The sequence below is a fragment of the Lithobates pipiens genome, unplaced genomic scaffold, assembly GCF_037356315.1.
Source record: "Lithobates pipiens isolate NorthernLeopardFrog02 unplaced genomic scaffold, aLitPip1_a1.2 Scaffold_27, whole genome shotgun sequence".
In the NCBI taxonomy this organism is placed as follows: Eukaryota; Metazoa; Chordata; class Amphibia; order Anura; family Ranidae; genus Lithobates; species Lithobates pipiens.
In genome coordinates, this window is record NW_027507788.1 from 204,592,654 (window position 1) to 204,605,081 (window position 12,428).

The 12,428-nt window shown below is 44.4% G+C and overlaps 1 protein-coding gene across 1 annotated transcript in view; it reads right to left on the reverse strand.

Moving 5' to 3' along the window:
• The window catches only part of ANKK1 (ankyrin repeat and kinase domain containing 1), a 168,616-nt gene that overhangs the window by 155,496 nt on the left and 692 nt on the right, over positions 1 to 12,428 (reverse strand). The gene's annotated exons all lie outside the window — the stretch shown is intronic.

The window sequence follows — 12,428 nt, forward strand, 5'->3', positions numbered from 1 at the left end:
ATCCGAATCCGAAAAGGAATCTGAAGAGGAGAGCTCCCCGTTGCTCTCGTCGGCATCGGAAATAATTTGGTACGCCTCCTCAGCGGAAAAGACACGTTTAGCCATGGTAGCACTGATGGGCACTGATGAGGTGGCACAGATGGGCGCTTTTGAGGTGGCACAAATGGGCACTGATGGGTCGGCACAGATGTGCACTGATTTATTGCACAGATGTGCAGATTTATTGCACGGATGTGCACTGATGAGGCGGCAGATGGGCACTGCTGGGGCGGCAGATGGGCACTGCTGAGGCGGCACAGATGGGCACTGCTGAGGCGGCACAGATGGGCACTGCTGAGGCGGCAGATGGGCACTGATGGGTCGGCACAGATGTGCACTGATTTATTGCACGGATGTGCACTGCTGAGGGGGCAGATGGGCACTGCTGAGGCAGCAGATGGGCACTGCTGAGGCGGCAGATGGGCACTGCTGAGTCGGCACAGATGGGCACTGCTGAGTCGGCACAGATGGGCACTGCTGAGTCAGCAGATGGGCACTGATAGGTCGGCACAGATGTGCACTGATTTATTGCACAGATGTGCACTGATTTATTGCACGGATGTGCACTGATAAGGCAGCAGATGGGCACAGTTGGGCACTGCTGAGGCGGCACAGATGGGCACTGCTGAGGCGGCACAGATGGGCACTGCTGAGGTGGCACAGATGGGCACTGCTTAGGCGGCACAGATGGGCACTGCTGAGGCACAGATGGGCACCGATTGGTACAGATGGGCACTGGCGGGCACTGGCGGGCACTGGCAGTGCACAGATGGGCACTGGCGGGCACTGGCGGGCACTGGTGGTGCACTGCGGGCACTGGCGGGCACTGGTGGTGCACAGATGGAGCACTGGCGGTGCACAGGTGGGCACAGGTGGGCACAGGTGGGCACAGGTGGGCACATGTGGGGTAGATTTGGACGCAGGTGGGGTAGATCTGGGCACAGGTGGGGTAGATCTGGACACTGGCAGGGTTTTTAATAGGTTTACTGTCACTTTTAGTATGCTGTAAAACTCACTAACTCCTTCGGTCTCCTCACACGCTATCGCTGTGTGAGGAGACACGTTCGGCAATGGGTGATGATCTCATTTGTTTACATTTGAGATCATCACCCATTGGAGGCGGCGATCGCGCTGTAAACGGCCGCTGTGATTGGCCGTTTACAGCGATCTGTGATTGGCTGTGTCCAGGGGACACGGCCAACACAGATTTTCCCCGATGCGCGCTCCCGGGAGCGCGCGGGGAGCTCTTAAAGGGGATGACGTCAATAGACGTAGTCCCGAAAATTGAGATCCGCGCTGTAGCCGTCATTTGACTATAGCGCGGATCTCAAGTGGTTAAGCTAAGCAGGGCAATAACTTCCCCACAGGAAGTGGAAACCTCGCAAACAGATCTGAACAAATTAATGGGGTGGGCAACTACATGGCAAATAAGGTTCAATGTAGAAAAATGTACAACTGTACAGAGTTACAACAGCAAATACTGATTCGCTGATTCGCTGTTGTAACACATCTAGGTGGTCTCGGAGCGTACGCTCTGCGGCCCGATCCCACCCTATATACTGAAGCCTATTAGAGCCTGTGGCTCTAATCGTGCTTCAAAAAAAACAGCCCCCTCGGATTGGAATCCATGCGCCGGTGTCCTGAAAGGGGCCGGACGCATGGATAGGGGAGGCGGCGATGGAAGGGGGGGGTGGCGCCCGTGTGCCCTTAATGGACAAGCGGCCTTTGTCTTCACCTGGTCTTCCTCCCAAGCTCTGGCTCTCTAGGAATTTGAATGGTCAGGCTGTGTTGAGGTCATTCCCACACATATGCACGGGAGTCATAATTCTGGCACAGCATTGTCTGCATTCAGGGCACATGATTTACTAAAAACAACTAGACTGTGCACTTTGCAAGTGCAGCTTCTCCAGAGCTTAGTACATGAGGTGAAGCTTCACTTTGGAAAGAATAAACAATCATACGCAAGGTAAAAGGAAAAAAAAAAAAAGGTTTTTATTTGTACATGATTGGATAATGGAAGTCAGCAGAACAACTTCCATATTTACTAAGCTCTGAAGCAACAGCACTTGCAAAGTGCACAGTCTATTTTGCTTTAGTAAATCCACTCCAAAGTGTGCCCTGAATGCAGAGCGCACTGCACATGCATAGAGCTGGAGCCAATGAGAATATCTCCTAAACAGTGCAAGTTTAGGAAATATTCATTGTACCGACAGGTACGTTTTATTACAAGCTCATCTGTAGGTACAAACTCCAAGTTAGAGTTTACTACTGCTTTAAGTTTATGTACACTCTAACATAGAACTTCTATTTGTTCCTGTTGGGTGTGCTAAATACACCATCTAAAATGACTTGTTAGATCTGTGCGAAAAATACTTGTTGATTCTGCAAATATGTCAATGTCTTATGGGTTATGTTCGTTGTTTTGTTTTGGAATTGTGTATGCAGTATGGGGGTTATTTAAAAGGCAAATCCACTTTGCAGTCACTGTAGATCTAAAGGAGAAGATCTGAAATGAGTGGAAGCTCTGCTGATTTTATTATACAATCATGTGCAAGCTAAAATGCTGTTTTTTTTAAATTTTCCTTGCATGTCCTACTCCAAGTGCACTTTCAGTGCAAAGTGGATTTTTGCTTTTCGTAAATAACCCCCCATGTGTTGTTTCCATCATTTTCAGATTAGATTCAATGTTTGAGGTTGAAACGCTGGTTCCTTCCTATCAGGTGTTTAAATATTTGTAAATACGCTGAGATAATTTTTTAATCCTTCCCGTCTTCTGCATCAAACATACATAGTAGAAATATATATAAGCCTCCTGTTACCTATAACATCTACTCAAACATTGACAGTAATATTTAGGATGGATTAACAAAAATAAATAACTTGGATTTATGGAATATTGATGCTAAATTGTTACAATCGCCAACCACGTTATGCAATGTTTATTCAATAATGCGCTTTGTTGGATGGTTATGTTTTAGATTATCAGCCAACGTTCATACATTTGTTTCTATGTACTTTTCAGTTTTCGGTCTTTTCAAAACAAGAAAGAAAAGGGAATATGTTTACCGTAATATTACGTGTCCCTGAACTGCAATCCTGGCAAGTTTGTGTAAATAAAGAACTCGTTCAGCCTGCTCTCAGAACATCAGACAATTGTGATTAACGCTGTTAGTATAACCTGAAAGTAGTTTACTCTGCAGAAGTTTTTGTCAATGACAGCAGACATTCAAAGTTTCTAAACTTTAGAAAAGCAGATCCATACACAAGGCATTAGTGCTAAAATTCACAGTGACTAAAAATTGGCAGTGAAAATTGGCAGAAGAAATGATTGATCCTTCTACTTAACCACTTAGAGACCGGACCATTCTGCTGGTCAAAGACCAGACCACTTTTTGCGATTCGGCACTGCGTCGCTTTAACTGACAATTGCGCGGTCGTGTGACATGGCTCCCTAACAAAATTGATGTCCTTTTTTTTCCCACAAATAGAGCTTTCTTTTGGTGGGTAATTGATCACCCCTGCGGTTTTTATTTTTTGCGCTATAAACAAAAATAGAGCGACAATTTTGAAAAAAACGCATTATTTTTTACTTTTTGTTATAATAAATATCCCCCAAAAATATATATATATAAAAAAAAAATTCCCTCAGTTTAGTCTGATACGTATTCTTCTACATATTTTTGGTAAAAAAAATCGCAATAAGCGATTATTGATTGGTTTGCGCAAAATTTATAGCGTTTACAAAATAGGAATAGTTTTATGCCATTTTTATTAATCATTTTTTATTATTATTTTTTTTACTAGTAATGGCGGCGATCAGCGATTTTTATTGTGACTGCGACATTATGGTGGGCACAGCGGACATTTTTGACACATTTTTGGGACCATTGTCAGTTATACAGCAATCACTGCTATATAAATGCAGTGATTCCTGTGTAAATGACACTGGCAGTGAAGGGGTTAACCAGTGGGTGGCAGTGTAGGGGTTAAGTGTTCCTAGGGGTGTGTTACTAACTGTGGGGGGCTGGGCTTTCATTTAGTGAACACTGATCTCTGCTCCAATCACAGAGATCAGCGTCACTAGTTGCTAGGTAGAATGGAGAAATGCTGTTTACAACGGCACTTCTCCATTCAGCCGTCCCGTGAGACGATCGCGGGTATGCCCGCGGCGATGGAGTCTGCGGGAGCCGCGACCAGACTCACGCCGGCGGCATGCTTGCGATGGCAGGGTGGCATTTTGCAAGTGAATTTTGAGGGCTGGCGAGGAAGGGCTGCCTGGGAGTGAGGGAAGGCGAGCACTGCCGGCCGGCAGGTTGTATTGGAGTCCTTTTCCCAGCGCTCGCGGAGGGAAAGAGTGAGGAGAGAGCCGGCTGGATGATCAGAGCGCGAGGGACAGCACTAGCGGGTTTCATTTCAATAGCCAAGTGTTGACAGCACCCGTTGTCACACACAGCCCCGTCCCCTAGTCCTGGGGAATTTGATAGACAGATCATCCAACCCAGGACGAGTGATGTGTATCAAAGTTTCCCAGCCAGGGGACGGGGCTGTATGGGATGCCGAACAACGGGAACACACAGCAATTGAAATCAAAGCTGTTCCAGTAATGGCCCTCGGCTCTTTTATCATCCGTCCAGCAATGCTCTTCTTCTCCTCTGCTCCCCTGCATGTTGGACACAGGTAGGCAGCACGATGAACACGGGTAGGCTGCATTGATGGACAGGGGTGAGACTGCATTGGTGGACATGGGTGAGACTGCATCGGTGGACATGGGTGAGACTGCATTGGTGGACACGGGTGAGACTGCATTGGTGGACATCGGTGAGACTGCATTGGTGGACAAGGGTGAGACTGCATTGGCGGAGAGGGATAAGGCTGATTGGTGGACACGGGTGAGGCTGCATTCTTGGACATGGGAAGGCTGCATTGGTAGATACGGGAATGCTGCATTGGTGGACAAGGGTGAGGCTGCATTAGTGGACACGGGAGAGGCTGCATTGGTGGACACGGGTGAGGCTGCATTAGTGGAGACAGGCGAGGCTGCATTGGTGGACACGGGTGAGGCTGCATTGGTGGATACAGACAAGGCTGCATTGATGAGCATGGATAAAGTTGCTTAATTCTGCATAAAACATTTAAGAGGGCATGTTTAGGGGCAGGGTAGGGGTTGGGTGGGGCAACTGGTGGCGAGTAACCTTTGAGGCCTGGCTAATAGTTTAGGACTTAAAATTTTAAGCCCTGCAATAATGCACCATGTTTCTATGTGGAGTAGAAGAGAATTTTCTTACGTTCAGTACCTAGACCCAGCTTCATCAGAGGGGCTTCATCAGAGGTTTGTGAAGCCCAGTCTTGTGGGTGTAACGCATAAGATGGAGAAAGATGCATGACATCATCACGCTATCCAGAAGCCACTGTGTGAGCTAGTATGGAGAATATACCCAAACTTGTACCTGGTTGCTACATGATCCTGTCTTAAAGCTATATGCCACTTTTTTATGTGAGTAAAATATTGCTGTATATTTTAATAAAACATTATACAGAGAACACTAGGAGTGTTTATGTTTGTCTCTGATGGAGAAAGAGGAGGAAGAGTGTAAAATTGACCTAAGGAGGGAAACATCTTGCGGTTGCGGTGGGGAACCCCTGGATTAATGGAAAGGTCTTGTCCATCTGACATGCTTAAAGAGGTTGTAAACCCTGGGAGAGAAAAAAAAAAAAAAAAACCTGGAGGACAAAGGCATAGCAAGCTAGTATGCTTCGCATACTAGCTCATTATGAAATACTTACCTTAGAAAGAAGCCATCCAGCAGCACCTGCACACTGCTGAGATGGCTGACATCTTCCCCGGGTTTGCAGGCTCTGATGCTGTGAGTGACGATGACATCACTCCCACGCATGCACGCAGGAGCGGACGTTTATGGCACGGGTTCTGAAGGTCCATGCACTCTGCATGCACTCTGCATGCACTCTGAATATGTCCTAAACTGTGAAAGTTTAGGAGATATTCACAGTACCTACATGTAAGCCTTAATATAGGCTTACCTGTAGGTACAATTAAAAAGTCTGAATTTACTTCCATTTTAAGACCTCCTATAACGTGAGTGTCTTTGGAGGAGTGATTATATTTGTTTGTCTGTGTTATGGTGCATCTAATAGAAGGAGTGTCGCTGGCTGTTACAGGCACTTTTATGTGTATTGGTGCAAGATACTGTAAAGAATCACTATTATGGGAGTTTTTTATTATGCAGTTACTGTACATTTACTTATTACTGTATGTCACACTAACTGCTGAAGTTGTTTGCATGATTTCATGCTTTGGGTAGTCTCCTTTATAGCACATACAGAAAATGGTGCATCAAAGCGCACGGGTGTGCAAGCGCAGTCCAGCAAATGGTCTTGCATGTGTGTGCAGGATTGAGGGCACATGCAGTTGTCACTGATGCTGTCACCAAACATTTTAACATATTTAAACACAGCTATAGCACTGACACCTTGCCGTCTAGTCTACAGCATTCTCTGCACTACCTGCTACTTGTTCTTGTGTTTGACCATCTGTTGCTGACCTGGCCTGCCTCTGACTACTTTTAAACTCTTGCCTGTGCCAATCCTGGCTCATCTCTGCAATATATCTTTGCCTTCTGCTTGTTTCTGAACTGTCTTACTGTTGTTGACTTTTGCCTTAACCTGACTAATCTCCTGTCTCCTGTGTGTACCTCATCCATCCATTAGTTATCGACCCGATTAGTCTGTCCTTGCTTTCCTGCTATTACTTGCCAACCCAGTGCTTACTGATCAGCCATCTTCCAGCCAGGTACCCGCCTGTAAGCTTTGTACATGCTGACCATCCATCCACCAGTCAAGTTTCTGATGATTACCCCCCTGCCAGCAGTGATGTATGTAACTTAAAATAAACTGAGTTACTTAACGCAGTTACTTTAGAGGGTAACAAGTAATCTAACTTATTACTCTTCCCCTCATGGTAACGCCGTTCCCATTACTTGGGCAGCGTTACCGAAATTACATCCTGTCTGGACCTTTTGAAATGAACGGACTTGCCCACACACGGAGTAAAGTCCGTTCATTTTGAACGTGACTCCAGGTAGACGGGACTAGCGAAGGTAGTGAATTTCGCCGCCTCCATCGCCGAGATTGACACCCTGCAACCCCCGTTGCCTGGTATGGATTTAAAGGGGAACCCCTACGCCGAAAAAAAGCCTGGGGGTCCTCCCAAAGTCCATAGCAGACCCTTATCTGAGCACGCAGCCCGGCTGGTCAGGAAAAGGGGTGGGGATGAGCGAGCGCCCCCCCCCCCGAACCATACCAGGCCGCGTGCCCTCAACATGGGGGGGTGGGTGCTTTGGGGAAGGGGGGCCCTGCGGCCCCCCCAACTCAAAGCACCTTGTCCCCAAGTTGATGAGGACAAGGTCTCTTCCTGACAATCCTGGCCATTGGTTGTCGGGGTCTGCGGGCGGGGGGCTTATCAGGCATCATCTGTTTAGGAGAAATGCGTCAAGAAAGGGCTCGTTGATGCCACTGCATTGCCAGATTTTAATTCCATGCTTGTATTTGCCTGTAATATGTGAGTACCCATTTATGCTTTTAATGTTAATAAAAGTTTTAAACAGTATTATACTATGAGGCTGTATTTTATTTTTGGCCTTTAATATACATGGAAGAATCTCTTTCCTCAGTCACCCCAAAAGGTGGATAGCCATTTCATCTATCTTTGGGTCATCTCTCTGTCTACTCTGGTACCCATGAGAAGTTACAAGTTTGCCAGTTGTTTTTTCATGTGGATTTACATCAATAAGCTTGTGTGACTCACTAGGTATATACCTAACTGGGTCCATAACATCTGGTAAGCCTCCTCTCAAGTGTTGGTGGATTTCTGCAAAGTATTCACTGAAGTCACTATAACTTCTCAAGATATTGCACTTTGTCACCATATTGTTTCACTTATGGACTCTTAACACGTTCACTTTGGTTGATATACGTTGTGGCAGCAGGCAGGTAAAGTCACCTGGTTGTATCCAGGATGGTAAATATGTGTGTCCTAGATTCAGGCTTTATGCAGACTTTTACAATTAGAGGGGAAGAGTTAATGAGCCCAGCTGAAGTAAGTGGGCTCATTAAGGCCTCTACAAAAAACCCCAGCATGCATAGGGAGATGCTCCATCCTGGAACCAGTTTTGTGTGTATAGACTGGGGAGTCTGAGATCTGTTCTGTGCGGTGAGTTAACGCCTGTGTGGCAAACCCCTACAATAGGGACAGGGACTGGGGCAGCACAAGGCTGCACCCAGTTGTTAGACAGGGAGTCTACGTGTGTAGTTAGAGGTCAAGCTGACCAGGATTTATTTTCTTGTTTTATTTTGTTTGGCTGTTATATGTATCACTGCATGTAGCCTAAATAAACCGGATCTTTTGTTTTTTGCACCTACACCGCTGTCTGCTGTGCCTGACTTTGTGTTGTGAACCCATCCAGGGGGTCACACACACCCGCTACCGAGCTAACCCCTCACAACGTATATCAAAAAAAAAATTTTGTATATTTGGATATAGTGTTGTCTAAAACATAGAATCATTAATAGTGTTAATTTATGCAGAGTTTTTTTTATCACTATTAAAGTTGATTATATTTTTTACACTAATAAAAGATTATATAGATATTGTCATATATATAATCTAAGCGCTGCACCTTTTTTATTAATACATAAAACCTGGCCTGTTAGTGGGCCCTGAGGACAGGGTTGATGACCACTGCTGTAGACAATTTGTCTAAACGGTAATTTTATGTTGTAGTATTGACCGTACCCTTTTATTGGAAACACCTGAACTCAGTACATTTAGTCATATAGTGTATGTATGGTAATTTCTGGCCATGCCTGAATCTAGTGGGAATTTATTAGGTCAAACTAGGTTGAATTACTAATCCTGGATATTGCAAAATCTGGTGGAGCTGTGCATGGCAGCCAGCTTCTAACTTCAGCTTGTTTAATAAAGCTTTGCGAAAAAAAAAAAAAATGGACGTTGACTGTTTTTTCTGCATAGCTGCACCAGATTGTGCACTCTCTAGTTTTAGTAAAACCCCATAGTTCACCTTTACCAAAAAACTGCCCATTGCAGGTAAGGGGTGTCTGTAGTAGGGATGAACTTCGAGTTTTAGTTGAACTCAAGTTCGACTCGAACATTACTTGTTTGCTTGTTCAGCGAACAGCGAACAATTTGGGGTGTTTGCGGCAAATTTGAGAAGCCGGGAACACCCTATACAAGTCTATTTGGGAAATCTAAAGTGCTAATTTTAAAGGCTAATATGCAAGTTATTGTCCTAAAAAGTGTTTGGGGACCTGGGTCCTGCCCCAGGGGACATGGATCAATGCAAGTGATTTTAATAATGATTAAAGTGAAACAAAAAAAGTGTAATATTCCTTTAAATGTTGTACCTGGGGGGTGTGTATAGTATGCCTGTGAAGGGGCGCATGTTTCCTCTGCTTAGAACAAATTCAATTACCAGGCCCTTCAGGTCTGGTATGGATATTAAGGGGAACCCCACGTCAAATAAAAAAAAAAAATTGACGTGGGGGTCCCCCTAAAAATCCATACCAGACACTTCATCCGAGCACGCAACCTGGCAGGCCGCAGTAAAAGGGGGGGGAGAGAGAGCGCCCCCCTCCTGAACCGTACCAGGCCACATTTTTTAAAACTTTTTTTTGCATTGATCCATGTCCCCTGGGGCAGGACCCAGGTCCCCAAACACTTTTTAGGACAGTAACTTGCATATTAGCCTTCAAAATTAGCACTTTAGATTTTGAACGTTCGAGTCCCATAGACTTTAATAGGGTTCTAAAGTTCACACGAAGTTTAGGTCTGTTTGCAGGTTCTGTTGTGAACCGAACAGGGGGGTGTTCGGGTCATCCTTAGTCTGTAGATAAAAACAAACTTTGCAGCTTTGGCCAAAGTTGAATAAAGCCCTTGCTATAGGTGTAAGCAGTTTACATACCTCCTGAAATCTGACTACAAACTCCCAGAGATGGCATCCTGCCTTGTTGCTAGGGTACTGCCAAGAGACTCCTAAACCTTCCTGTTTACCTCCAACATCACATGATTGAGCTTCTTTCTCTGATTCAAACCCCCTCACTTGCACTTTCTCTCCCCTGACAAAGTAGCTCTGAGCTCCGTGTTTGATGGTAGATGGTGAATAATGACAGCTAGGAGTCACATAGCAACATCCTAGCAACAAGTTAGGTACTTTATATTGAGTGATATTTTGATTTTATATTTTCTTATTCTGTATTATTATTAATTTCTAGGCAGAGCCCTCAAGTCTCCTCATCAGGGGCCTGATACAATGCAGATGGTAGCATTTTAAAGTGTTTTGCATGACTCTAAAAGCAACTTCATATGCCACATGCCATGACCCAAGAAGACACAAGGGAAGCAGCAGGATTCTTCCCTGTATGCTCTGCCCATTGAATATAAAAGACATTACAATACAGAGGGCAAGGGATAAAAGGCAAAGGTAACTGTATTTTTATTATGCAATGGGGGTTATTTACTAAAGGTAAATCCACTTTGCACTGCAAGTGCACTTGAAAGTAAAGTTGCTGTAGATCCGAAGGGGACATGCAAGGAAAATAAAAAACAGCATTTTAGCTTGCACATGATTGGATGATAAAATCAGCTGAGCTTCCCCTCATTTCAGATCTACCCCTTAGATTTAGAATGACTGCACTTCCAAGTGCACTTTCAGTACAAAGTGGATTTGCCTTTTCGTAAATAACCCCCAATGCCTATAGGACCCACTCTTTATGTAATAAGTGTCACATATGTCCTAAGTGTAAGAAGTAGGTGATGTGGACACCACAGGCCAGGAAATTCTAATGGTGTTTATGCTGTGTAATATATTCTCTTTAGGCTTTAAATATTAAACTCTTTAAAGCAAACCTATGCTTGCTAATTAGCATTGCTTTGTGAAATTAAAATCTGCATTACCAAACTTTGTGGAAATGTGTTACTTATTGTAATGTTATTAACACCTGAATATTAAGAGTAGGAGCCAAATATGGACTTTATTTTATTCTGCGGCTTCATTTATGTAATATTTCCCTTCATATTTGGGCTCTAACGAGATGTGATGGGGCCCCTTTGCAAAAATCATTCAGGGAGCCTCCCTGTCTTTATCTTCAAAAGAAATGAATCTAGCGTGACACCATACTAATTGCTTTCATAGCACACGCATTCCCCAACTATATAAACATTCACTTGAATCAAATGATATTGCCACCTGCATCAATGACAAAGTCACGTAAATTACACCAATTTGTCAGTACAGTGATAGTTTGCAATTCTTGTGATTTTTTTTTTTTTTTTGAGAAGCGGTAGCTAAAGTCTTTAAAGTGTTACTGAAACCCACAAAAGTAAAATCAGTCTGTATATATAGTAAAGCATGTTTGTTATACTCACTGAAACTTAAGTGTTTAATCCTTTGCATTGTGTGAAAAGACTGTTTGATCCTGCTTTCGCTGATCCTCCCCTATTTCCATTGTCCCCAAAACATTTAGAGAGTTTTTTCTTGTGTGTTTGTTTTTTTTTTTTTTTCATGGGAGGGTGCATGTGATCAGCACAGGGCCAATCAGCACTGTCCAGACAGAGGGTCTGGCATCCTGCAGCCAGGACAGTCAGAGGAGAATGAAAATTCCTCCTACAAGCTTTAACCAGATATATGAGAGAAGTCATGAGACTGTTATATACTGCTGATGAGAAAAGTTATTAAGCATTTTGCAAGTACTAAAATGATTGCATTTCTATGTTCTGTGTACTATAGGAGACCAGATATAGTGAATGGAGGGTCCTGGGTTTAATAACACTAAGCCCTTGTACACACAGTCGGAGATTCCGACAACCAAATCCGTCGGATTTTGTCCGTTGGATTTTGGATTTTCCGAAACTGTTGCATACACACGGTCGGACAAAGTTGTCGGAAAATCCGATCTTTCAGAACGTGATGATGTAATTTCGTTACGAAGGGACTACGTTCAGGCTAGTAGCCGATAGCTTTGATGTAGGAATTTGATCTGAGCATGCGTGGCACTTTGTCCAATCGGAATTCTCTACACATGATTGGAGTATGTCCGATTGAAGCATTTTGTCAGAAAATATTTCCGGCAAGTTGGAAAATTTGGTCCGACGGATATTCAGACGGCAACAGTCCGATGCAGACCACACACAGTCAGAATATCCGACAAAACGCTCCGATCCGACACATTCCATCGGAATCTCCGATCGTGTGTACAAGGGCTTACAGTGCCCATATCTTATAATGGGCTATGCTTATACTGTCAGATGTGCCCGGCTGGCAGCAGTGTCCTCTATCCAGGAAAATTCTCAGAGAATG